The sequence below is a fragment of the Dipteris shenzhenensis genome, chromosome 2, assembly GCF_047967505.1.
Source record: "Dipteris shenzhenensis isolate YYH24624 ecotype China chromosome 2, Dip_SZ_1.0, whole genome shotgun sequence".
Classification (NCBI taxonomy): domain Eukaryota; kingdom Viridiplantae; phylum Streptophyta; class Polypodiopsida; order Gleicheniales; family Dipteridaceae; genus Dipteris; species Dipteris shenzhenensis.
The window spans coordinates 53493869-53518658 of NC_141597.1; the positions used below are offsets into that span (position 1 = coordinate 53493869).

General features: G+C 38.6%; 1 pseudogene; it reads right to left on the reverse strand.

The window, feature by feature from the left end:
- Positions 1-24790, reverse strand: part of LOC147904972 (uncharacterized) — a 64651-nt pseudogene that overhangs the window by 34229 nt on the left and 5632 nt on the right.

Here is a 24790-nt window from a genome sequence, read left to right on the forward strand (position 1 = left end):
AGAGCGTGACGTTACCTTTAGCAATACACTTAAGCTTTGCGCAACGCAATAGTTATCTTTGTAGCGGAACACTGTCTTTTGAATCCTGATTGGGCATTCTTCACTCTCTTAAACCAGCTTCTGCCCTGCTGCCCTGCAGAAAACAAGTTTCTCCACTCATATTGAGATGTTGAGTTTGGTGCCTTCCCACACAAAGCTTCTAAACACAATTAATTCTCTAGAAACAAACCATTAAAATAAAAAAGACAATAATTATTTAAAATAAAGCCCACACAAGTAAAACAAATGATAATGGCTTTCCAAAGAGTAGGTGAGTGCATATCTCACTAGAGGCAAACCATGAGCTTTGAGATCTAGAGTATTCCTTCTAAGACAAGAAAGAGAGATTGCTTTGAGCAGTAAGTTTTAGGCAACACAATGTCCACCACCTTCTAAGAGAACAAAGAGAGATTGCTTTGGTGATAAGTTTTAGGCAACACAATGTCCACCACTGTGAAAACTTAGTTTTAAAATCTCTTGTACCAACTTTAATGTCTGCTAATAAATTGCTTGATTGAATATTAATGGCTCTCAGCTACTTCTTCCATTGTTTGCTAATCTATGCTTCCCATCAACCTATCGTGATATCTTAACAAATTTTTCCATACATAGACCAACTTAGTGTGTTTTTTTCCATGCAAATTTCTCAATTTTTCCATACATAGACCAACTTAGTGTGTTTTTTTCCATGCAAATTTCTCAATGCTTGGAATTGAGGTTGTCTTAAATTGATTTGCCATTTTGAAAACTTAGCTTTAAAATCACTTTGCTTATCAAAGAATAAATTTCTTGATTTTCCCCTAATTCAGCTATTAGTTTGTTGACCTATGCTTCCCATGTACCTATCCTGAAATCTCAAAAAATATTTCATCCACTAGTTTGTTGATCTATGCTTCCCATCTACCTATTGTAAATGGGATTAAAAGTTAAGGAGGGGCAAGAAATCTAACCTAATTGAAAAGGACTTTTATTTCTCAATGGAGAAATTCTATTAATTTCTCAACAAAATTTCCATACAAATTTCTCAATGCTTGGAATTGAGGTTGTGTCTTAAACTAATTTGCCATCATGAAAACTTAGCTTTAAAATCACTTATACGAACGTTGATGTGTTTTGCTTATCAAATAATATATTTCTTAATTAGGTATGGATTCCCATTTAATTCCTCTATTAGTTTGTTGATCTATGCTTCCCATCTACCTATTGTGAATTAGACTAAGAGTTAAGTAGGGGCAAGAAACTAACCTAATTGAAAATGACTTTTATTTCTCAATGGAGAATTTCTATTAATTTCTTAGGCAAGCATGTGGAGATAGCCCAATTAAGCAAAGACTAAGAGGGCATTCCCACATGAGTTGTGAAGTATGATCCTTTCACGACTGATAAACTCAAGACAACAGGGGACATAAGCTCGCCATCACTGTCCAATCTTGTAGTGGTTGTCACACTACTCTGGAACTCCCCTCAAAACTTCCCATTTGATGAAAATGTCCGAAACATTAGCCTCCCCTATTTCTATGCTCTCAAAATCTATGAATTTTACAATGTTAGTAGGGAGCTTCTCCAGCTTGTATAGCAAGTCGCTTTTTTTTCCAACAGCCTATTTTTTGGCCCTCTAGAATTTTTGGATGGAGAACCTTCGTGGGAATTCCCTTGAAGAGGGAAAGGGGACTACCCCCTATCCATGGGGCCCTGTCATCTTCTGGCCTTTACAACCCCTCTCCTACTCCCATTTTTACTAATTAGAGTGACCCTCCTCTTTACACCTCCCTTTTATTTTACCACCGCTCCCCTACTCCCTTATCCAATCATTAATACAAGATTGAATTCTTTTCACTTTGGGGACCTATTATTGGCATCAGATCTGGTACAATTTGCGATAGGGCGACTTAACTAGAGTTTCAAAGGAACGTGAGTGTGATGGATCATTGATCCTCATTTAATCCTCTTGAATCCACAAATCAATAGCTCCACACACAAGAGTCATTGCAACCTCCACCCCTATTACTTGTCCACAATTGGATAAGAATGCGCATCTTGTGGTGTGACACATCAAATCCATAGAAGGGTTGCTTGTGCCAAGTCCGACTCAGAATACAAACAAGGAGCATTTTAGCAACTACATTCAAGGTTAGTATTGGCTCCATAAAAGTCCCAGTCGTGCCAAGTCTGGTGCTTAAGCTACATTTGAGGAGTGGTTTTAAAATGACGTGATCCTATAATCCAAGTCAAGGGGTAGGTCCAAGCCACCCAATCATACAGGAGTCATACATGCACCCCGACATAAAAAATCAAAGGTGTCATTCCGTTCTAGCCCTTCTTAGACCCAGCTCATACTGTAGTTTAGGCTTACCCAAACTACCCCTTGAAACACCTTGTCTTGTTGCACCACGATACCACAAGCTTCCACGACCACATTATCCAGCTCTCCTTGTAGGCCCTTGAAATGTTATGAAAAAGTCATCGAAAGCCCCTCTACGTCAGGACTCTTAGCTCCGAGCCCAACCCAAGTACCTCTGATAGTCTTGCCTCAAGAATAAGAAGCAATGAGGAAAAAAAGGACACCATAACTTGCACAATCCGAGAGCGGTACTATTATAACCTTACAAGAACCAAGTAATTGTCGAGTGCTGTAAATTGCATGATCCAGATTAAGGGGTAAGCATGCAGATAATTCAGTTTCTTTGGAATACAGCATAGCATAGACTTACATTGTATCAGAGCCTTAGGTCCTTTATCACTCATTCTTGCTCGAGAACGATCTTTGCAATGTGAAAGGGTGAAAAGGGGTAAGCATGCATATATTTCAATTTCTTTGGAATACAGCATAGCGTAGATTTACATTGCATCAGAGCCTTAGGTACACTATCACTCATTCCTACTCGAGAATGATCTCTGCAAGGTGAAAAGGGTGGAATCATCAAGGTTATGACAATGATAGTTGAGGTTAGCAACATAGGTGCTGTAGCTTCAAGCAACAACAAAGATCTAGTTTTAAAGGCTCAAACCTCCATCTAGATGTGGTGCCCGTGCCTCGAGACCATGCATAAGACACAGTGAATGCTTCATAAGGTGTCATACCCTATATCGGTTAGATAGGAAGCCGATTAAGCAAATAGTTTGTAGTGGCTATTGCTTCTGCCCAATACTGATTCGGAAGATGCTTCTCACTAAGCATTGCTCTAGCACTGTCTGCTAAAGTACCATTCTTCCTTTCAGCTCTTGCATTCTCATGCTAGTTAATTTTCTATTACTAGAGGTAGTCATTCAGATAATGTGTGTAGAATTGACTATGGGCCATCCCCACAAGTGTCTAGAAAAAGTCCAAAACAATGATTTCTTTTGGTTTTTTCATGAGCCGCTACTTGGAAGGAGGGTTCATCGGGCAAATGATATTTTTGGCTTGCAACCAAGATGTCAAAATTTTCTCCACATGAGCCTTTTGATTGTAAATCATAGGTTTCATTTTGCAGACCATGCCACTCGCATAAACAAGGTCTTAGGAATGGGGGCTTGAGGGAAGCTAGTGAAATCTATGCATCTGTGGGCCCATTTTGACACGTAAATCAAAACGGCATGCTTGTCTACACATTCAAGAGAGCCCGAGTGCACCAAGATTAATATAGTGAAAATAAATGGGTAACTCAATTGCAGGCTCTTTATTTGAGTCGATAGAAAGGTTAGAATGCCACCATGCCATGAATGTTTTTATCGAAGGTATACTTATATATTAATATAAAATCCTAGTGAATTTAATTTTGCATTTTGAAGTGAAAGATGTAAATCTAGCGAAACTTTTAAAAATTTCACATTAAAGTTTCAAATCTTGGCAAATGTTTCAGACACTTTACAAACTTTCAAGGCCAATATAAAAGTTTCGCTTCTCAACAAAACTAACATGAAAAAATGTTCACTTCGATTATAAAACAAAGTAGTCTTACCTATTCTTTAGGAACATAGATGTAGTTGGGGTCCTATTCTATGCTTTGCCAATGCCATATATGCTTTTTGAAAATGGCTTTCCAAAGAGTAGGTGAGTGCATATCTAATTTGCATACATGCATGGATTGCTTGGCTTGCCAATGCCGTAAATATTGGTTTGTGATACATCGCGATGTCTTACGATATGTCAAAAGCAGCCCAATTATGCTTTGAGATCCATAGTTTCCCTTTGGAAGAGCGTGATGTTATCTTTGCAATACACTTAAGCTTTACGCAACACAATAGTTATCTTGGTAGATGAAGAGTGTCTTTTGAATCTTGATTGGGAATTCTTCAATCTCTTAAACTAGCTTCCGCATTATAGAATACAAGCTTCTCCACTCATATTGAGCTATTGAGTATAGTTCATACCTACACAAAGCTCTAAAACACAATTAATTATCCAAAAAGAATCCATTAAAATAAAGACTAAGAAGGCCTTATTAATCACATAAGTAAAATAAATGATGGTGGCTTTCCAAAGAGAAGGTGAGTTTAAATCTACAACACATTAGAGGAAAACCAATCTGGCTTTGAGATCTAGAGTTTCCCTTTTGAAAAAAAAAGAGACATTTCTTTGAGTAGTAAGTTTTAGGCAACACGATGTCCTCTCCTACAATTTTAATGCTTGGAATTGAGGCTATTTCTTAAATGGGTCCGCCACTATGGAAACTTAGTTTTATACTAACTTTAATGTGTTTTTCTATCAAAGAATAAATTGCTTGATAGAATATTAATGGCTCTCACTTGATTCTTCCATTAGTTTGTTGATCTAGTGGCTTCCCATCTACTTGTTGTATAATCTCAACAAATTTTCCCATACATAGACCAACTTAGTGTGTTTTCCATACATTTTCCTATTGTGAAATCTCAAAAAAAAATCCATAAAATCTTTTTAGAATTGAGGTTATTTCTCAATGATTTGCCCTTGTGAAAACTTAGCTTTAAAATCACTTGTACCAATTTTGACATGTCTGCCTTCAAAGAATAAATTTCTTGATTAGATATTGATTTCCCACTAATTTCTCACCTAGTTACGCCATTAGTTTGTTGATCTATGCATCCCCATCTACCTATTGTGAAATCTCAACAAAGTTTTCATCCATTCATTTGTTTATCTATGCTTCCCATCTACCTATTGTGAATTGGACTAAAAGTTGAATTGTCAAGGCAAGAAACCTAAACCTTATTGAAAAGGCCTTTAGTTCTCAATGGAAAAATTCTATTAATTTCTTAGGCGAAAAAGTGAAGATAGCCCAATTAAGAAAAGATACAACTAAAGTTTCTTACAAAGGTGAGATTAAAACTCAAGACATCCTTTAGGGTATTTCTACTAAGTTAAATGAGATGTGAAATTTTCTATATAAAAGAGTTTTAAATTCTTAACCTCATAACTAAGAGGGCATTCCCATGTATAAGCTACAAAGTAGGATCCTTTCATGGCGGGGTTGACAAAACTCAAGGCAATAGGGAACATAAGCTCACTGCCGTCATCTAATCTTGCAACAGTGACTATCACACTAGTCTGGATCTCCCTTCAAAACTTCCCATTCAATGAAATAGTCCAAAATATCAGCCTTCCCAATTTTTGTAATTAACATCAACGAATTTTGCAATGTTAGTAAGGAGCTTCTGCATCCCTAGAGCAAGCCAAATTTTTTTCCAGTAGCCTATGTTTCGGTTGTCCAAAAAATTTGAATAGAGAATGGTCCTTTGTGGGAATGTGCTTGAAGAGGGAAAGGGGCCTACCCCCTTCCCCTATCCGCAAGGCACTCTTATCTTTTGGTGTTTATAACCCCTCTCCTACTCCCATTTCTACTAATTAGAATGACTCTCTTCTTTACACCCCCCCTTTTATTTTACCGCCAACCCCCTACTCCCTTTTCCCCTCATTTATACAATTTTGAGAGCTATAATGGCATCAAATTTGGACCAATTTGCTATAGTGAGACTTAACTAGAGTTTTTGAGGAATGTGAGTCTGATGGATCATTCACGATCCTCATTCAAACCTCTCGAATTTGCAAATCAATAGCTCCACACAAGATTCATTGCAACCTCCCCCCTTATTACTTATCCACATTTGGATAAGAATGCCTATCATGTGGTGCGACACATCGACTCGATAGAAGGATTGCTTGTGCCAAGTCTGACTTAGACTACACACAAGGAATGGTTTTGTGACTACATTTAAGAGCTGTTTTGGCTCCATAAAAGGGCTAGTTGTGCCAAAAGTTTGGTGCTTAGGCTACATTCGAGGAGTGTTTTTTACAGTTAATCGATCTCTACTCTTGAATGACTCTTAATTCATAGCATATATTACTCAATTTTTTCCATTTTTAAAGCATTTCAACTTTTTTTCAATACACAAAATAATTCATGTATGAACTAATATTAATTCATGCTTTTAAAAACGTCAGGTTTTTAGTGACATATAACTCCATTTATAACAATTCCAAAAAAAACTAATTTTAAGTATACTAGATAAAATTTCAAGTATTGTTAGTCTTATAATAATATTGTAGTGTATTTCAAATATTTCTACTATTATAGTGCTCTTCTTGATATCATAATTAATACTTCTCAAATTGCAAATTTACATAAATCTATGTTATAAATTCACTTTAAAAATTAAGTGAAAATGGAAAATATTATTAAAAATTTCTAGTAAATAGCACTAGATTCATTTATAAATATTCTAGCTCAATACAGCTACCTGCTTGGATCTAGTTTTGCAAATATGTTTTGAAATTTTCTAGAGGATTATTTAGCTATCCTATTTTATTAGATTCATTAAATCTACCTTCGATCTGTTATAAGCAAAATTTTGTTGCTACTCCACACCCACAATGATCTCATTTGATAGCAAAGTGATAGAGCGAGAGAGAGGAGTACAGACAAGATTACTAGCCCCCTCTTAAATTGCACTGTGTAAGTAGAGGGTACATGTACAAGACCTTTTTGTGGATTTTGTTTGGTGCATATGATAGCATCCAAAACTAAAAAATAAAGTTGAAAAGAATGTCGTATGTGCATGTGTGACCATAGTGACTACATATCAAAAGCATGCACAGTGAGGACAACTTATGATCCTGTACATATAGTGCATTTTCCACTCTTAAGTTATGGGTTATCCTTCACCTTTGGAAGGAAACATTTAGAAACTAAAGTCCACTTGGATCAAATACTAGTCAATCAAAAGATGGTTACATCAAGAACTGCATGTATGGCTGCATGCTAAACATGTCAAGGCTTAACATATCATGTGTAGTCATGGACTATGCAGCTTTTATGTACAAGAGGCATCCAGTTGTGACGCTAGTAGATGTAGCTAGGGATATGTGATCCGTTAGGTTGTGACATACAAGAATGTCACCAACCCAAAAGAATTGGTAGCAATGGTGGAGGTATGCTGCAACAGAACTATGATCCCTATCAAATGACGTGGGGTCAAAGAAGACTGCATAGTGGGTGTGGACAGAGTGATCCAAGGGCTGAAAATTTGGGGCCGAAGGTGCAGGGTAGGTATGATACTCTGCTCTATTGATGATGAGGCTTGTATAAATGATGAGGTATAAGAGCTTGTCCAACCTATATGCTCAACTGTCATGAGCTAAAGATGATCTATTGTCTACATGGCTAAATATCCATCGGCATGGGATGTAGCATCTGTCATAGGATCAAGTTGAAGCTAACAGTATAGAGGCCTAGAAGCCTAAAATACAACTGAGAAAGCATAAGACATCTGTGAGGCATATGCAATGCCGAATGCTAATGTCGGGATCGAATCTATAATCCTGGATCCCCAACCACTAATCGCATCAAGTATGGACTATATACGACAACCATAAGTGCATGCTGAAACACTGAGGTTCCTTAGGTTACTGGCTGAATCTGATGATGTCCACTGCACTACGACATGACTACATAGATGCATAAATATCCTCATGGTAAGGAATGATCTATTGATTGAAAGAGGTGGTGATAATTGGACCCAAGGGTGGTGATGACTGAACCGATGTTGGAATGTTCTGAAGACTGATATGCTGATCTATATTGCTCATGGAAACTATGTCCAAGGATGTGATATGCTCCATATTAGTGGTGAAAGCATTAGTGTGATGGATGATGGAGTGGAATCACTTGAAGAATTGAATGCATTGGGGCATGTATCTCTGCATGCGGCTGGAGATGTGAGTCCCTCATGCTGAGGACTTACTAGCTGCTGAAAGCATGCATGATTATAACTGAACTCCTGCTCTGTATCTACATTTGATGTGATAGTAGATGGAGTCATATCCATGTATGAATATCATGAATGTGCATCATAAGAATCAGACTGTGTTGATGTAGATGAGATTGCCTCATGCTGAGGGTTGACCATCAAATATGCCTCATGCTGAGGGCCAACTGTTGAATATACATGATTAGAAAGTATGGGCTAATCCAAGCTAACATGTGAAGCATATGTATCTAATCTCTCAAGACCAATGAGGCTCGAGTCAATGTCATAAATTGGTACATATCCTGTGGTGATGAAAGGTCGAAGTAAGTTCTCTTTCCACTCACCAATCTTGTCCGAAGTCATGACTGGCGTATCATCAAATGTGTGATGTGGATAAGTCCATGCTGCCATCTAGTGCTTTGTGTGAGAGGCTTACCAGTGTACCTACAAGAGTGTCTACCCATGAGAACATGTCTATGCCAATGATCAAGCCTATAAAATAAGATAACAACTATGTGTCAAGAGTAGCCAAGAGGCTGTACAAGGCTGATGGATATGTGTGCAAGAACCAATGGCAAAAATAGTTAATGAATATGGTTGTACATGGGTGGCTATTGAGAATGGTGTGTGTAAATTGTACCATATGGGTTATGGGACAAACCCTAACCCTAAGGGGTCCATGTATATATTCGTTATATCCTTGGAATACAGTTAGTATACTGTTAGTATCTTGTGTGCACTCCTCTCTCTCTCTCTCTCTCTCTCTCTCTCTCTCTCTCTCCCTCTCTCTCTCTCTCTCTCTCTCTCATTTTCATGAACATGGTATCAGAGCCAATGGTTCTCATAACAAGGCTTCTGTTAAGGTGACCATACCTCTTGTGCCACAATGTACTAAAAAAGATGAACATGGTATAGGGGCCTCCACAATTGTACTTTCAAAAAGATGTATGTGAGGCTTGTTGCATGGGTAAGCAACACAGACAACCCTTCCAACATCTTTGACTCGAAGTACCAATGTTTTGCAGATCATTCATTCAGATCTATGGGCTTCGACTACTATACTGTCTCTTGGCAAGGCTTTGTACTTCATGACCTTCATCGATGATTACTCATGGAAGACTTGGATCTACTTCCTAAAATAGGAGTCTGATGCATTCAACACCTTCAAGACTTGGATCTACTTCCTAAAATAGAACTCTGATGCATTCAACACTTTCAAAGACTTCAAAGCCTTGGTAGAGAAGGAGACTAACAAGTACCTAAAGGTCCTCCGTTGTGACAATGGAGCTAAATACAAGTCCACAGAGTTCAATGCCTAAATTTTCAGAAATCATGGCATCACACATCAGCTCACATGCAGGTATACCCCTCAACAAAATGGGGTTGGTGAACAAAAGAATAGGGTGATTGTAGAGTCATCTAGCTCGATGAGAAGAATGTTCCAAGATAGTATTGGGCTAAGACATGTGACACAGCTATGTACGTGATGAATAAGATTCCCATTGCTTCATTGCCCGACATAACACCAAAAGAGGCATTCATAGGAACTAAGACCTCTATTGGTCACTTGAGAGTATTTGGCTCTCTTTCCTATGCTCATGTTCCTGATGTAGTTAGGACTAAACTTGATGTCAAATCAATCAAGTTTTTTAACCTTGGATATGCTGTAGAGTCGAAGGGATACAGATTCTATAATCCAGTCAAGCAGAAGTTGATTATATCCAGGGATGTTATCATAATTTGATAGTTTGACTATAGTTTCTACTCTGCCTTAGCCAGCAATGCCAGTTATACATCATATTTCTTTTCCTGTAGAGTCAAATAGTATGCAGTCCACAGTGACTAATCAGAGTAAAGGCAAAGAAAAGATTCTTGACATAGTGGATACAACAACTACCACTATCATCACCGAGATTCCTGAAAGTTACAATTCCAGATCTGTGCTCATGATTGCAAGACACCTGAGAGGTGGACCTACAAGAGCAACTATGCATTCATGTCCAAAGTGATGGAATTTGATGAGATAACCTCCTTCAAAGATGCAGTGCAAGTCCTTGAGTGGCAACATGCAATGGATGAAGAGTACAATGCTCTTCTAAAAAACTAGACCTGGACCTTCAGATCTTCCTACACAAAAGAAACCCATAGGATACAAATGGGCTTACAAACTCAAAGTCAAACTCAACTCAAATGGAGAGGTTGATAGATACAACATGTGAAGCAATTTGGTTCAGAAGGCTTCTTTAAGAGATTGAGATACTTTCTGGAGACTCTACTATCTCTATTCAGATAATATGAGCAACATTCAAATGACAAAGAACCTAGTGTTTCATGCCAGAACAAAACACATTGAAGTGCATTATCACTTCATTTGTGAGAAAGTTCTTAATGAAGAAATCAACTTGATACATTGTTCACCAACACATGAACAAGTCGCAAATATCTTCACCAAGCCACTTTAGGCTTGATAAGTTTGCACACTTTTGACATCATCTTGGTCTTTCCAATTGCAACTTAAGAGGGGGAAGTAAAGGTTAAGTTCTACACCTTTGTACATACTTTTTCCGCTGTGTTCTTTTTGCACTCTTTTGCATCTTTTTTTATCTTTATTTCTGTTGGCTATGCAGCATTCAAAAAATCCAAAAATTGAGTTTTATAAAACACCCTCTTGTTATGTAGTGCAATTTAAGAGGGGGTGTTGAGAATGGTGGGTAAATTGCACCATAAGGGTTATGGGACAAACCCTAACCCTAACCCTAAGGGGTCCATGTATATGTTCCTATTTTCCTTGGAATACAGGTAGTGTACAGTTAGTATCTTGTGTGCACTCCTCTCTCTCCCTCTCTCATTTCCGTCAATAGTGGCTTCTATGCATGTAAGAAGAATGCAACAATCCTAATTCTGAGAAGCAAAACTCTACCAAGTGTTAAACTAAAATGTTGAACTGCCAAATGCCAAGAGTACTAGACCAGTGTCAAATGTGTGAATGTGTATATTGATGATAGAATCGAATGGACTGATGCCGTTGGGAACTAATCAAGTAATATGGCAATGGATTACTTGGCTTGGTGGAGTTGAATCTCCTCTAGGAGGGTGCTACTCTATAGCTAGACTACACGTCAAAGTGTAAAGTGCAACAAATGAGTTTTTATTTGTTCATTTTATGTGCTAGATGGCTGCAATGGATCAAGAGGTGGTTTGGATGATGAGGATTCAATGATTCTGACCTGTGGAAAAGTCAAAAGTCATATATGAGGTGCTCATCACGTAGATCATGATGTGGCAATCATGATGAGGTGCTCATCATGTAGATCATGATCTGGCAATCATTTTTGCTTTTCGGAGCGCATCCAAACTCCACTAGGATCAAAAGATACGGCGCTCGAAAAAAGGCCAAATTTTGATCACAAGAGGGCCAAAAAATGATGATGGAGGCACTAATGATGTGGCAGTGGGTGGTCACATGTAGTGTGCCTATGAGCTTGTGAAGAGGTTAATGTGCCTGTGTGGCATTATGCAACGTGACATGCTGAGATGGAGTGGTGAGGTTGTAGTGAGCTGGCAATGCCATGTGGGCTATTGATGTGGCTAACCAAGAATGACATGGTAGTGCTGCACAATCACAGTGTTGATGTGGCAATAGGATGGTGACATGGTAGGGTTGTCATATGGCACAAATTTGGTGATTACCCAAACCTAGGGTCAGCTGGACTTAGCCTAGGTACTGCTACGTGGTAGATAAGGCAGGCTCTGCTGACAAGGTGGAGGTGCCATGTGGTTGAATGAAAATTAGCCCTGACTAAACCTCTTAACTCAAGGTAGGTGGAAATTGACCCTAGTTCAAGTCTACCTGGCACATGTCAATTTCCAAGGTCAGAGAGCGTTGGAGGAAGAAAGAAGACTTAGTGGAGATGCGCTCAGGATGGATTTACGATGGGCAATTCGATGTTGTGTTGCTGTGAGTTGGTGTGATGGCATTGGAGTTATCGATTGGCATTGTTGCTACAACTCTGTAGAAGATCGGCATTGAAGTTACACGGTCCTTGTAGGTAGTCGAGGAATAGCTGATGGCATTTCCTGTGAGCTTGGAGGTGCTCCACGTCCATTGGAGGTTTCAACACTAGAGGTGTTGGTCGCTTGGACATTGTGGAGATGGCTTAGCTTACTATGTAAAGGCACTGTAGGGTCATGAGCATCGAGAGCGTGGCTTGCTGTGCACCTTACTATGGCTTGCTGGAGGGAGAGCTTCTATACTCAAGTCGTCTAGGCTTGTCAATGTCCATTGAAGGCAGAAGGATTTGTAGGAGCCTTGGCCTCGCTAGCTGCCTTAGCCGCTGGGAGGATGTGTAGCTACTGATTGGTGTTCCCGTAGAAGGTGGGTTGCAGAGGCATTGGACTCGTGAGGGCTTATGGGGGTTAAAGGCCACTCTACCTTAACCCCAATTATGTACAATACTTAAAACACATATATATATGGATGACATAAAAGGTTAGGGTGTTCTACACTCACCAAAACTTGTGTAGCTCTTCCTCTCTCTCACCCTATTCCATTCTGCTTCCGTTGAGAGCACTCTCAACTGGTATCAAAACCCAGGTGGTCTATCTGACTCTTGTGGGTGGTCTAGTTGAGCCCGTGAGGTCATTCTATATCCATACAATTGTGTAAGTGGAATTTGCAGCTTTGCGAAAGCCTCTAGGTGCTTGTTCAAGCTATCCAAGTGGTATGTGAACCTTGTGGGAGCCTATTGATGGTTTTGGAAGTCTATGGAATGTTTTTTTCAAGCTTTGAGTGGTTTTTGAAGAAAAAAAATGAAAATTTGTGTCGTTTTGGAGCTTGTGACGTTTTTTGAGCCTAAGGGAACTGATTTCTCTCGGAATCATCTCGTGGGTGCTGTCATTCCCTGGCTTTGGACTCTGTTGCTCATTTCATGAGCTCTGTGAAAGACTTGAGCAAAGAAGCAGCCCATTTTTGTTTTCATGACTTGTGAGCTCGAGTTTAAGTTCCACTATCAAAGCAATTCCAGACCTCCATTCAACTTCCAACTAGCCCAGGAGAAGGAGCAGAAGTAGTAATAAGTTACTGAATCAAACATTTCATCTTCTTTGATCCTCTTATACATTTCAATGCTCATCTACTAGACCGATTCATAGAGAGCATCATTTCTGGTTTCGTTAGTTCTGGTGACTCGGAAATAGGCCAAAACTGCTACCTGCAAAGTCTTGCATTCATGGAGATATAGAACTCTGTGTTGCCATTTCATCTCTCTATTCTATATTTTCTCCAAAGTTCTACACAGGTGCCATGTGGCATTTTGGCTAAAGTCTAAGTTACCTAAGGTCTTGATTGCTAGTAAACTGCAAGGGTTGACTCTCGATTTCACATCTGTTAGTTGGGACTTTGGAGTTTTGGTAGAAGAGAGATATTTGTAGATTTCCTTGCTAAGTTTGATTATGCAATGATACCCATGTTTTGAGGAATCTCAGGCTCTCACTAGTAATCATTGCCATAGGGTCGTGATCTTTTAGATATACCTTATGCAGATCACTCTAGTTGTAGTTTGAGCCATGTGCACTCATTTGTGATTTGCAGTGGGTTGCAACAAATTCTTTACATGACATTTAAATGCATTGCGATCCTTGGATGCACTGATAGGCCTAGATTGCCTTGTGGATGCTTTATTGATGGACATTTAGCACATAGATGCTATTGTATGCTGAAGGATAGATTTGACATATTGCAGTGGATGCACAGATTGCGCTATGATCTCTTGGATGAGATTTTGTTGATGCATATGCTCATGGACAACATTTATGCTTGAGGCATTTTGGCATGTTTTGGCATTGGGATTGCCATTGTTTTGCCATTGTAGTTGGCATTTTGTTTTGGGCCAGATTTTCTCATATGGATGCATAGTATATGCACATGAGTTAGATGCATTTTGATGCTTTGATCCTTGAGTTTTGGTGACACTATCCTTCATTAAGACAGATATATTCGGGTGCACTTGGTATTTGTTATTATTTCTCTTGTGCAGGTACTAGCATTTGGGATTTTATTTCATTTGCATCATGGCATCCTCTTCCATGTCTGAAAAGGAGTTTTTAAGCTTTAAAAAGTTTGATGGGACAAAATTCTATCTGTGGAAAGAACAGATAAGGGATGTGCTTATTCAAAAGAAGTAGATTAAACCCTTGGCAAGGATTGGAGCTAAGCCTGAAGAGGGGAAGTCAAAACATCGAGCAACTGCATTCGAGCGAGCCCAGAGTTCGAGCGATGCTTGTGATGAACTTTTTATGAACCTATAGTAGCAATAGTTTTTTACTAGAAATGGTTGAATCTACATGACTGGCAACATATAAAGATAAAACCTACTATTGGGGATAAGTGATAAGTCCATACAAGTTAGCAATGATTCACTAAATAACAAATGAAAACTTATTGGCAACATACAAAGAGAAAACCTATTATTTGATAAATAATAAATCCATGCAAGTTAGAAAGCATTCAATAGATACAAAAGGGAAAATGTTGCAGTGTCTACACTTCGAGGTAGTCACTCAAAATTATGTAAGGTAGCATGTGAGTTGAATGGGTTTCTTTGTTTTGTGGACTTACATACAAACAAAAATACTCCCATCCATGATATAGAGGCTCCTCCAATAGAAATCCTTCACAAAAAACTATTTGTAGCAGGGATGTTTTTATTGAAGCTATGCTTATATATTAATATAAAATCTTGGCAAAACTTTTCAAGCTCCTTTTTTTTTGTTTCACAATATCAATCGATTTTAGTACCTTTTAATATATTTTCTTTTAAACTTTGAAGAAAAAATGTAAATCCTGTTGGTGAAACTTTACTTTTTTTTACATAAAAGTTTCAAATCCTGGCGAATGTTTCCAATATTTATTTTTATTAGGGCATATATACTTTCAATGCCAATATAAAATTTTAGATTCATAACGAAACTAACTTCAAAAAATCATCCATGATTTGTAGCTCATCGATTTTCATACTACCCATATGATATGATCCATTTTGTACACAAAATGATAACATGAATAAAATGTTTAAACTATGGAGCTAATAAATTATTGATCACCTTATGACCATGATGCTAACAAAATATGGATCACCTTCATATGTCCATGACCATGTATATACTTGTGGGAGAGAACCAAGGACCCGAACTCTATATGAGAAAAATTTAAGAAAATATAAGAGTTTGATAAGGTTTAGCTCTGATGAAACAAAGAATTTAGACACTCTAACATGATAAATGGATTCACTCATATCATTTCAATCATTTTGACTACAAACATGACCATATGTGGAGTTTGATTGACCAGGTTATGGCCCAAATAAAATTGGCAGAAGGAGCCTCCCAAGAGGCCGCAATATCGTGGCCTCTTGGGAGGCTCCTCCTCCCATTATCTTTCGCCTTGAAAATGGAAATTTCACAAGAAAAACACATACTCTAACCCCTTTCTTCGACCCCTCCTTCTTCCTTGACCCTTGCAAAAACATTTTTCAAAAATTGTTGTTTGTATGTTAGGCAATTCATTCCTCACAATATCATGGGTAGTACAATAATTGTAAAAGTAAGTAATGCATGCTACTTTTTGAACATAAATCATCACACTAGAATGTCAATTTTATGAAAGTCCTCGCTCGAACTGTCACCTCACTCGAATGCAGTCGCTCGAATTCTGGTAATCCTTGCCTGAAGATATGTCTGAGGATGATTGGAATGAGTTGGATGCATTAGCAAAGTCTACTGCTAGACTTCATCTTGTAGAGTCAGTTTATTTCACAATAGTAAATGAGCAGACTATGGAAGATTTGTGGAAGAAATTATGTGCCACTTATGAGAAGGAAACTGCTTCTAATAAATTTTACCTCATGAAGAGGTTGCTTGAGGTGCAAATGAAGGAAGGGATCTCCATTTCTTCTCACTTGAATGAATTCAATATTATTTTCAACCAACTTTAAGTTCAAAATATGAATTTTGATGCAGAGACTAAGGAAATATTTCTCTTGTGTTCATTGCCATCCTCATGGGATACCTTCCGACAGCTGTCAGTAACTCTGCACCTAGTGGAGTATTGAAGTTTTATGATGTTGTGGGTAGCTTGTTGGCCGATGAAATTAGACAGAAGTCTATGTATGGCAACAAGAAGGATGCAGCTTAAATGTGCAAAGTGGCATATCACAGTTCAGGGGGAAGTCCCAAGAAAGAGGGAAGTCTCGTAGCAAATCCGTGGGCATAGAACATTGAGTGTTACCATTGTGGCAAGAAGGGCCACATGAAAAAGTATTGCTACAAGATGAAAAGAGAGAAAAAGAGATAAGAAAAGGAATGCAAATTGGGGTGCAAATAAGAATGAAGAGAGTCCCAGGTAGGACAAAGGAAGAATGAATATTGAGGAGATTAATGCAATCACACTGATAATAGTGACAATGACATTCTCTTCATGTCTAGTCCACTTGCAGACTTGCTTACGACTTCAGATGATGCATATTCCCACCATTGGATTTTTGATGTGGTGCTTCATTCCATGTTACTCCTCATAGGAAATGGTTCTCCACTTATGATAGTGGAAGGACAAGTTGTGTGCATCTTGGAAATAACTATGCATGTGACATAGTGGGAGTAGGTGACATAAAGTTTACTTTTGCGAATGGGCCTGCATTTGTTTTGAAAAATGTGAGACATGTGCCTAAGATGACCAAGAGTCTTATTTTAATGAGTCAGCTAGATGACATTGGTTTTCATACCACTTTTGGCTTTTAGAGTTGGAAACTTCAGAAGGGATCTATGGTTTTGGCAAGGGGTGCCAAGTGTGGGACATTGTATCCCTTATATGTATCAGGGGTGTCTCATCATGTTGTTGCAATAACCGAGCAACCAAGTACTTCTTTGTGGCATTGCAGGTTGGGGCACATGAGCTAGAATGGAATGAAACTCTTATGTACCGCATTTAAGTTTTTTTGATTTTGAATTTTGTGGGCACTGTCTTTATGGGAAGCATACTAAATCAGCCCATAAAAGAAGGGGAAAGAAAGAGCTTGAAAAGCCTGATCTAGTGGATTCAAATGTATGTGGTCTCATGCCTACATGGTCATTATGTGGGGTTGTTTGAATGCTATGTGATAATCATTGATGATGCAACTAGGAAAGTGTGGGCTTATGCTATATCTCGGAAGAGCAATATGTTCAAGGTATCTCAAAAATGGCTGGCTTTGGCTAAAAATCAGTCAGGTAGAATGCCTAAATGACTATGGACTGACAATGGTGGAGACTATCTCTCTCACGACTTTCAGCATTTCTGTAATACACATGGGATCAAGAGGGAGTTCACGTCCCCTCATACTCAAGAGCAAAATCCAGTTGCAGAACATATGAACCACACCATTCAAGAAAGGTTGCAATGTATGCTTTCCAATGCAAGTCTTTCTGGTGGTTTTTGGCCTGAGGCAATGAAGACTACAGTGATGAATAGATCAACTACTAAGAGTTTGGATGGTGGTAATCCTGAAGAGGCATGGAGTGGCAAGAAGCCTTCTTGCTCTCATTTGCACATATTTGGGTGTGAGGCATATGCACATGTGCTAAAAGAGCTTTGGAAGAAGCTAGATCCTAAGTCTAAGAAATGCATCTTTTTGGGTTATGGTGAAAGTGGATAGATGGCTATCATCTTTGGGATCCAAAAGCAAAGAAGATCATACGAAGGCATGATGTGGTCTTCAATGAAAAGAAGATGCATAAGACACACATGAGGGATGTGGAAATGAAGAGAATCACTTTCCAAGATGTGAATCCACCTGAATATGTTGAAGATAGCAAGATGTCCATGCACCAAATGTGCAAGAAATGGTGCCACCAGGTACTCCCATAGATACACAATCAAGGGCAAATGATGGATCATCTATTGGTGGAAATGATGAGCCAAATGTGGCTAATATGCATGTGGGATAGCAAGCTGAAATACCATTGAGAAGATCATCTAGAGTGTCTAGACCACCTGAGAGATTTGTTCCAGGGGCAGACTATGTGATGCTTATTGATTGTAGGGAGCCTTCTTACCTACACAAAGGCTATTACATGTGAGGATCAGCGCAATTGGGAGTGTGCTATGCAATCAGAGATGAATTCACTTATGAAAAATAAGACTTGGGACTCTTTGCCACATGGAAAGAAAGCATTGCCATGTAAATGGGTCTATAAGATGAAGGCTAAAGATGATGATGTGCCTAAGTACAAGGCCTATTTGGTTACTAAAGGGTTCAAGCAAGAGAAGGGTGTGGAATTCGATGAGATCTTCTCTCCGGTTGTGAAGATAGCCACACTTAGATGTGTACTTGGACTTGTGGTAGAAGAGGATAAGGAGCTTATGCAGATGGATGTCAAGACAACTTTCTTGCATGGGGATTTGCATGAGGAAATTTACATGGTACAGCCGGAAGGCTTTGAAGAAAAGGGCAAAGAGCATTTGGTTTGCAAGCTAAAAAAGAGTCTCTATGGCCTTAAGAAGCACATAGAGAATGGTATCAGAATTTTGATGCTTTCATTCGGTCCCAGGGTTTTAGAAGAAGTGAGATTGATCACTAGCTCTACACTAAAAGGGCTAAGGCTAATAGCCTGATACTCCTAACACTTTATGTGGACAATATTGGGACATGCAGGTCATATTCTTGGTATGTGCATAATGCGTGATCGGAGTACGAAACTCTGGCTTTCACAAAAGGAGTCTGTTAAAAAAGTATTGCAACATTTCAATATGGAGGGGGGGAAGGCATTAAGTACTCCATTTCCTCCATATGTGAAACTGAGTTAGGCAGATAGTCCAAAATTAGACGAGGAGAGGGCCATGATGGCCAAGGTTCCTTACGCATGAGTGGTTGGGAGTTGCTATGATAGCTACTAGACTAGACATTTCATTTTCAGTGGGAGGTATTAGCCAGTACATGGCTAATCCAGGAAAGAGGCATTGGGAGGTAGTTAAGTGCATCATAAGGTACATGAAGGGTACCAAGGAGATGTGTATCTTCTTTGGAAGAGGAGAGATGCGTGTACTTGGGTACACAGATTCAGACTATGCAGGGCATGTGGATAGCAGGAGATCTACTTCTAGTTATGTGTTCACCTTTGCAGGTGGTGCAGTGTCGTGGATGTCTCGCATCATTCCATTCATTTTGCACCATTAAACATGACGAGATAATGGTGTTCTTTCCTTGGAACATGGTATACTAGAATGCAACAAAGAGGGATAGGTTTATGAAAGTGTTTCTCGAGGTAGTCATGTATAGATTGGAGAATGCAACCAATCCTCTGATGCAAATCATCAGGGCCAAGTGGTGGATCCTATGTATGTGGAAGCTATGTTGTATCTCCTATCGAAAGCTGTGAGTAGTGCCCAATGACTTTGCTACCCAAAGTGGAGTCCCATGCTCGGATATTCATTGCTCACACGAAAGTCTTCCGAGGTATTCTCAAATTATGATTTGCAAAGGAGGTATTCTCAAATTATGAAATGTCTTACCCTTCCTATTGGGCATTGGTCTCATAAGCAGCAATTGTAGTGTAACCAAACATATGACCGATTTCAATGCAGCCATGAAGAAGATGAAAGGATAGAAGAAAAAACTGCAATTAGCATCTCATTGTCATTGTCAACGAGGCATGTAAAAATGGAGTGCCTCGCATATGGGTTTTCTTTAAAATTTTAAAAAGTTAGGTTTTCTCCATCTCATGTATAATGATCAGTTTGCATGTATTTGGCTTTTCTTCTTTGCAAGCTCTGCCAACTACTACTACCCCCCTTGCCCACATGTTATCTTTCACCCTTTTGGCCTTCATGCTTGCTTTGATTCTTGCTTAAATTTATGGTAGCTCTAAGAAACATTAGAATAAAGAGTCACCCATCTAATCATCATTTCTTGAGAACCACCATTCTAATCCACTGTCAATCATTAGGCACTTGGTATATGCATGTCTTTAAATCAAACTTTAAATCATATGGAACCTTTAATAAAAGTTGTTATGTAAGGGTTATGGATGGAAGAAATATCACTCGCATCTTATATTACTGATATCAATTATTGCTAATTCGCTTCGAGCCACCACTACAAGATGCTCTCTATACTATCGATCTTAGCCACAAAATAATGCTATTTAAAGCTGCTTAAAACTGCATTGCTCTAACAATGCATTCTATATTATCTATTCTCCCTCATGAAGCAACATGATTTGGTGTCTTTAGGCATTGAGTCCGAATTTTGATTTTGGTGGGTGATCAAGATGAATTTTATGAGAGAAAGATAATGATCACAATGGGATTGGACATTGCAATAGTGATAAGTATGATCTCATATGTAGAAGCACTCAATCAAAAAGAAACTTTAGCCATAAGAACAAAAAATCATCATGAGGGATGAAGGATTTGAATCTCAATACACATTAGATGAAATAGAGAGGTTGCAAAATGAAGTGTGATCACTAGGTGCCATGATCGGTAAACTTGGCAAGCACCTAGGTGAGGAGCTCTTGATGGGTCAAAACTAAGTTACACTTGAAGGAGCATAACATTTCTCATCCTCTTGCAAATCCATCTATGTCTACTATCAGTATTCCCTCAACCTAATCCCATATCTTGGATTCGAGCTTGATACTACAACATGGCCTACATAATGTTGGTCCAGCTCAAGGTAGGTCCCTCCTCCATGATCAAAGTGCAATCAATTGCATAAGTAGGATGGAGGATGTAGAATCTCAAACTCAAGAAGTTTGCCAGATTTTTGTAAAATGATAGAAACAAGAGTCACCCATGCATGTAAACAAATACACAATGTGCTCACATGCACCCACATAAAGATAACCATGGACATGCATAGAGACACATGTATAGCAACACCACATGCACACATACATAAAGATGCACTCACTCACATATGTCCCAATAATCAACACATACACATGTCTAAAGATACATTTTCAATTTTTGAGCGCTTATCCCCCTTCCCTATCGATTTTGTGTTCTTGCTTCCATTGGATGATGGCTTTGCTCAACACATGATGAATTTCTTGCATCCAATTGCATAGAAAAGTAAGCTTGAAAGCAATGGTTAAACTTGAGGCATTCAAAAGTCAGCTAGAGCATGACACATAAAACATTAATCTTCCAAGCATTTTAGAGGAATAAAGGTCGCAATAACTATTAATTTTTTCTTCCTCTATTTCCTAAGTAGCATCACAATGACATTGACACTAAATTTATGGCACAATCACAACACTAGCAACTGACAAATTGAAATTTAGAGATGGAGGAGTCTTGAAACTTGAAATTTAATTTTTTGAAAATTAAGATCCCACCTTGAGACCCAGTAGAGCGGGTCTTTAATCATCATAGATGGGTCATGCTACATATACTATATCTTAAGGAGGGAGGAGGGAGCCAGCCTTGCCACGTGTCACAAGGGGAGGGAGAGCCAAGTGCAGTGTGTCATGAGGGGAGGGACAACCAAGTGCCACATGTCACAAGGGAAGGGAGGAGTGAAAATGCTCTTGCAATGCCCTATGATGCCATGAACACCATGAAGACCATCACCATCATGCCAAAAGAATACGCAGCTGCTTGCCATGCCATTAAGGCTTCTTGGGCTGCACTTCACCATGCTCGACGCTCGTCACCCTCTCCATTCTCATTGGTGTCTAGAGTCACATCTCAACTCTCCTTTCTACGTGCTCCATTCTCCTTGGTGTCACATCTTCTGCCCTCCCCAGAGTCTTCTTCTACGACATACATCCACCCTCCTGTGTGCCAGCAAATGTACATCTAGTCTCTAGCAAAGTAGCAGTCTCACCAGAGACCTCAGCTTCCATTAAGATCTCAGTTTCCATGCAGCTTGTCTCCAATAGAGTTGCAAACGACCTCAGCTTCTGTGGCGATCTCAATTTCTGTGGAGATCGGGCTCTTAGTTTTCGTGGAGATTGGTGGAGGCTCGGGCTCTCAGTTTCCATGGAGATAGATTCATGCTCTAGAGTCCAGTTTACGTTGATCTATGTATGCACCATAGTTTCATGGACATCTTTGCTTCAAATGTTCAACTCAATGCATGAAGGGGGGGTTTAAGCATGGAATTTGCCTCTCTCTCTCTCTCTCTCCTTCCTCCCACGTATTTATCTTTCTCTTGCCTGGGCAGAAAAGTAGGGGCATTGTTTTTGTGGAAAGCACGATACGTTGCTTCAGGACTTTTGTTCCTCTATCCAAGAATTTTTTAAATTAAACATGTCTATTGCAATTTACGCACACATGTAATAGAGACGAGTAGTTTGACCTGTCTACGATGGGTTGGAGACCCGCTCTGCTAGGTCTCAAGGCTGGATCTTTAATTTCAAAAGAGAAATTCTGAAGTTCCAACACTGGAACCACTTGGCTTGCTCACTCAATGTAATTTTGTCCAACAGCATTTCTAAAACCCCCTCTCTGCTTTCATACATAAAATTTGCAAGATTATGCACTGCATCAAATTCATGAATTTGTTTGAATTAAATATGTTTGTATACATATCCCCTCTTTGCTTTCATACATGGAATTTTGCAAGATTACATGCATAATGCATTGTATGCCAATGTAGTGCTAGATTGCAACACAATCGATTTTGGTTTATGGGATACATTAGTTCTAGTGTAAATAAATAAAATTCATGAATTTATTTGAATTAAACACGTTTGTATGCATATCCTCTCTCTGCTTTCATACATGGAACTTTGCAAGATTACGTGCATAATGCATTGTATGCCAATGTAGTGCTAGATTGCAACACAATTAATCTTGGTTTATGGGATACATTAGTTTAAGTATAAATAAATAAAATTCATGAATTTTTTTGAATTAAACATGTTTGTATGCATATCCCCTCTTTGCTTTCATATATGGAATTTTGCAAGATTACGTGCATAATGCATTGTATGCCAATGTAGTGCTAGATTGTAACACAATCAATCTTGGTCTATGGGGATACATTAGTTTGAGTATAAATAAATAGAATTCATGAATTTTTTTGAAATAAACGTGTTTGAGTATAAATAAATAGAATTTATGAATTTGTTTGAGTATAAACATATATGTGCATGCTTCAATAAACACAACAAAAGAAGATTTACTTAAAATTAGCATACCTAACAAAATATATTCTCTATAAAAGAGTACTACAAAATCTTACAAATTCATATATCTACATACAGAATGTCTATATTAGCTCCCCTAAGAAAACAGACTATGTCTATGTCCCACCTCATGCACCAACACACGTGCATGGTGTCAACCTATGCAAGGCAAAAAGATCATTTAAGAATTATAATCATTAAATCAAGGAAATTTTATAATTGTGTCTTAATAATACTCAACACGTTAATTAGAATGCTTACGCTAGTGCACAGGAGTGTGTATGTGGTACATAAATGCATATACAAAGCCTCCGTTCGCCCCTCAATAAAATACATATGTTCCCATCGGCTCCAGGTACCCAATGAAGTTCACATAGATGGTCTGGGGACTATTATTCCCAGCAAGATGCTGAGAACTCACGGCAAAATATCCAAGATTGAGACGTTCCACCCCATCATATGCTGGACCGAGGAGATTCATTGCAAAACTTGAGTCGGGAACTGCCCTAAAGGAAAATAATATCATGTTTATTCACTTATATATGTAACCTAAGTAGCTTTCACCTATATGAAAAAAACAAAATAAAAAAAAATATAGGTTATCTACCCAATAAAGCTCTCCAACTCCAAGATGTCAACCAATAGCTGGGCGCACACCCCAGCTCTCCAACCATCGGGATCTATATATTCCTAAAGGTAAATGACTATACTATTAAATAAGTCAACTTAGCAACTGACTAATACACAATTATGTACCTGCTACCTGTACAATTGTCTCGGTGGTGAATGTAAATAATGCTGCCATCCTATCATATCATATTACAATAACAATACATATCATATTATAGTAACAATAGATGTGTCAACGTATATATAGAGAAGAAATTAAAAGGCTTCACCAAGCCACAAATTAAAAAGAACATTAGTTATAGTTCATTTGATAATCCATAATTTGAAGAAAAGAGAGCAATGTGTGGACCCATAAAACTCACAAAAATCATACATTGTCAAAATTCTCAATTCCCCCTTCAATGGGCATCCAATTCGGTGATTTTGGATGCACCTTGTATTGCATCATTGGTCTGTCACCTTGCATGTAAAATCGAAATTGTAATGGCTTTGCATATCCAACTAGCATTTCTTGCCCATCACATAGGTAGCCATCCACATAATCCTTGAAGTTAGGAACCCGTGTAAGAACAAATGGTGCCGGTGAAGATGATGTACATTTTTTGAATGGAATATGGAATGAGCTCATGAAAATTATACAAAAATAGTCATCACCAATTTTTAATCCACACTTCAAAGGCTTACAATTGATAGACCTTTGATCGCCTAAAAGAACACAATGATATAAAAAAGACTATGAAAATTTGTC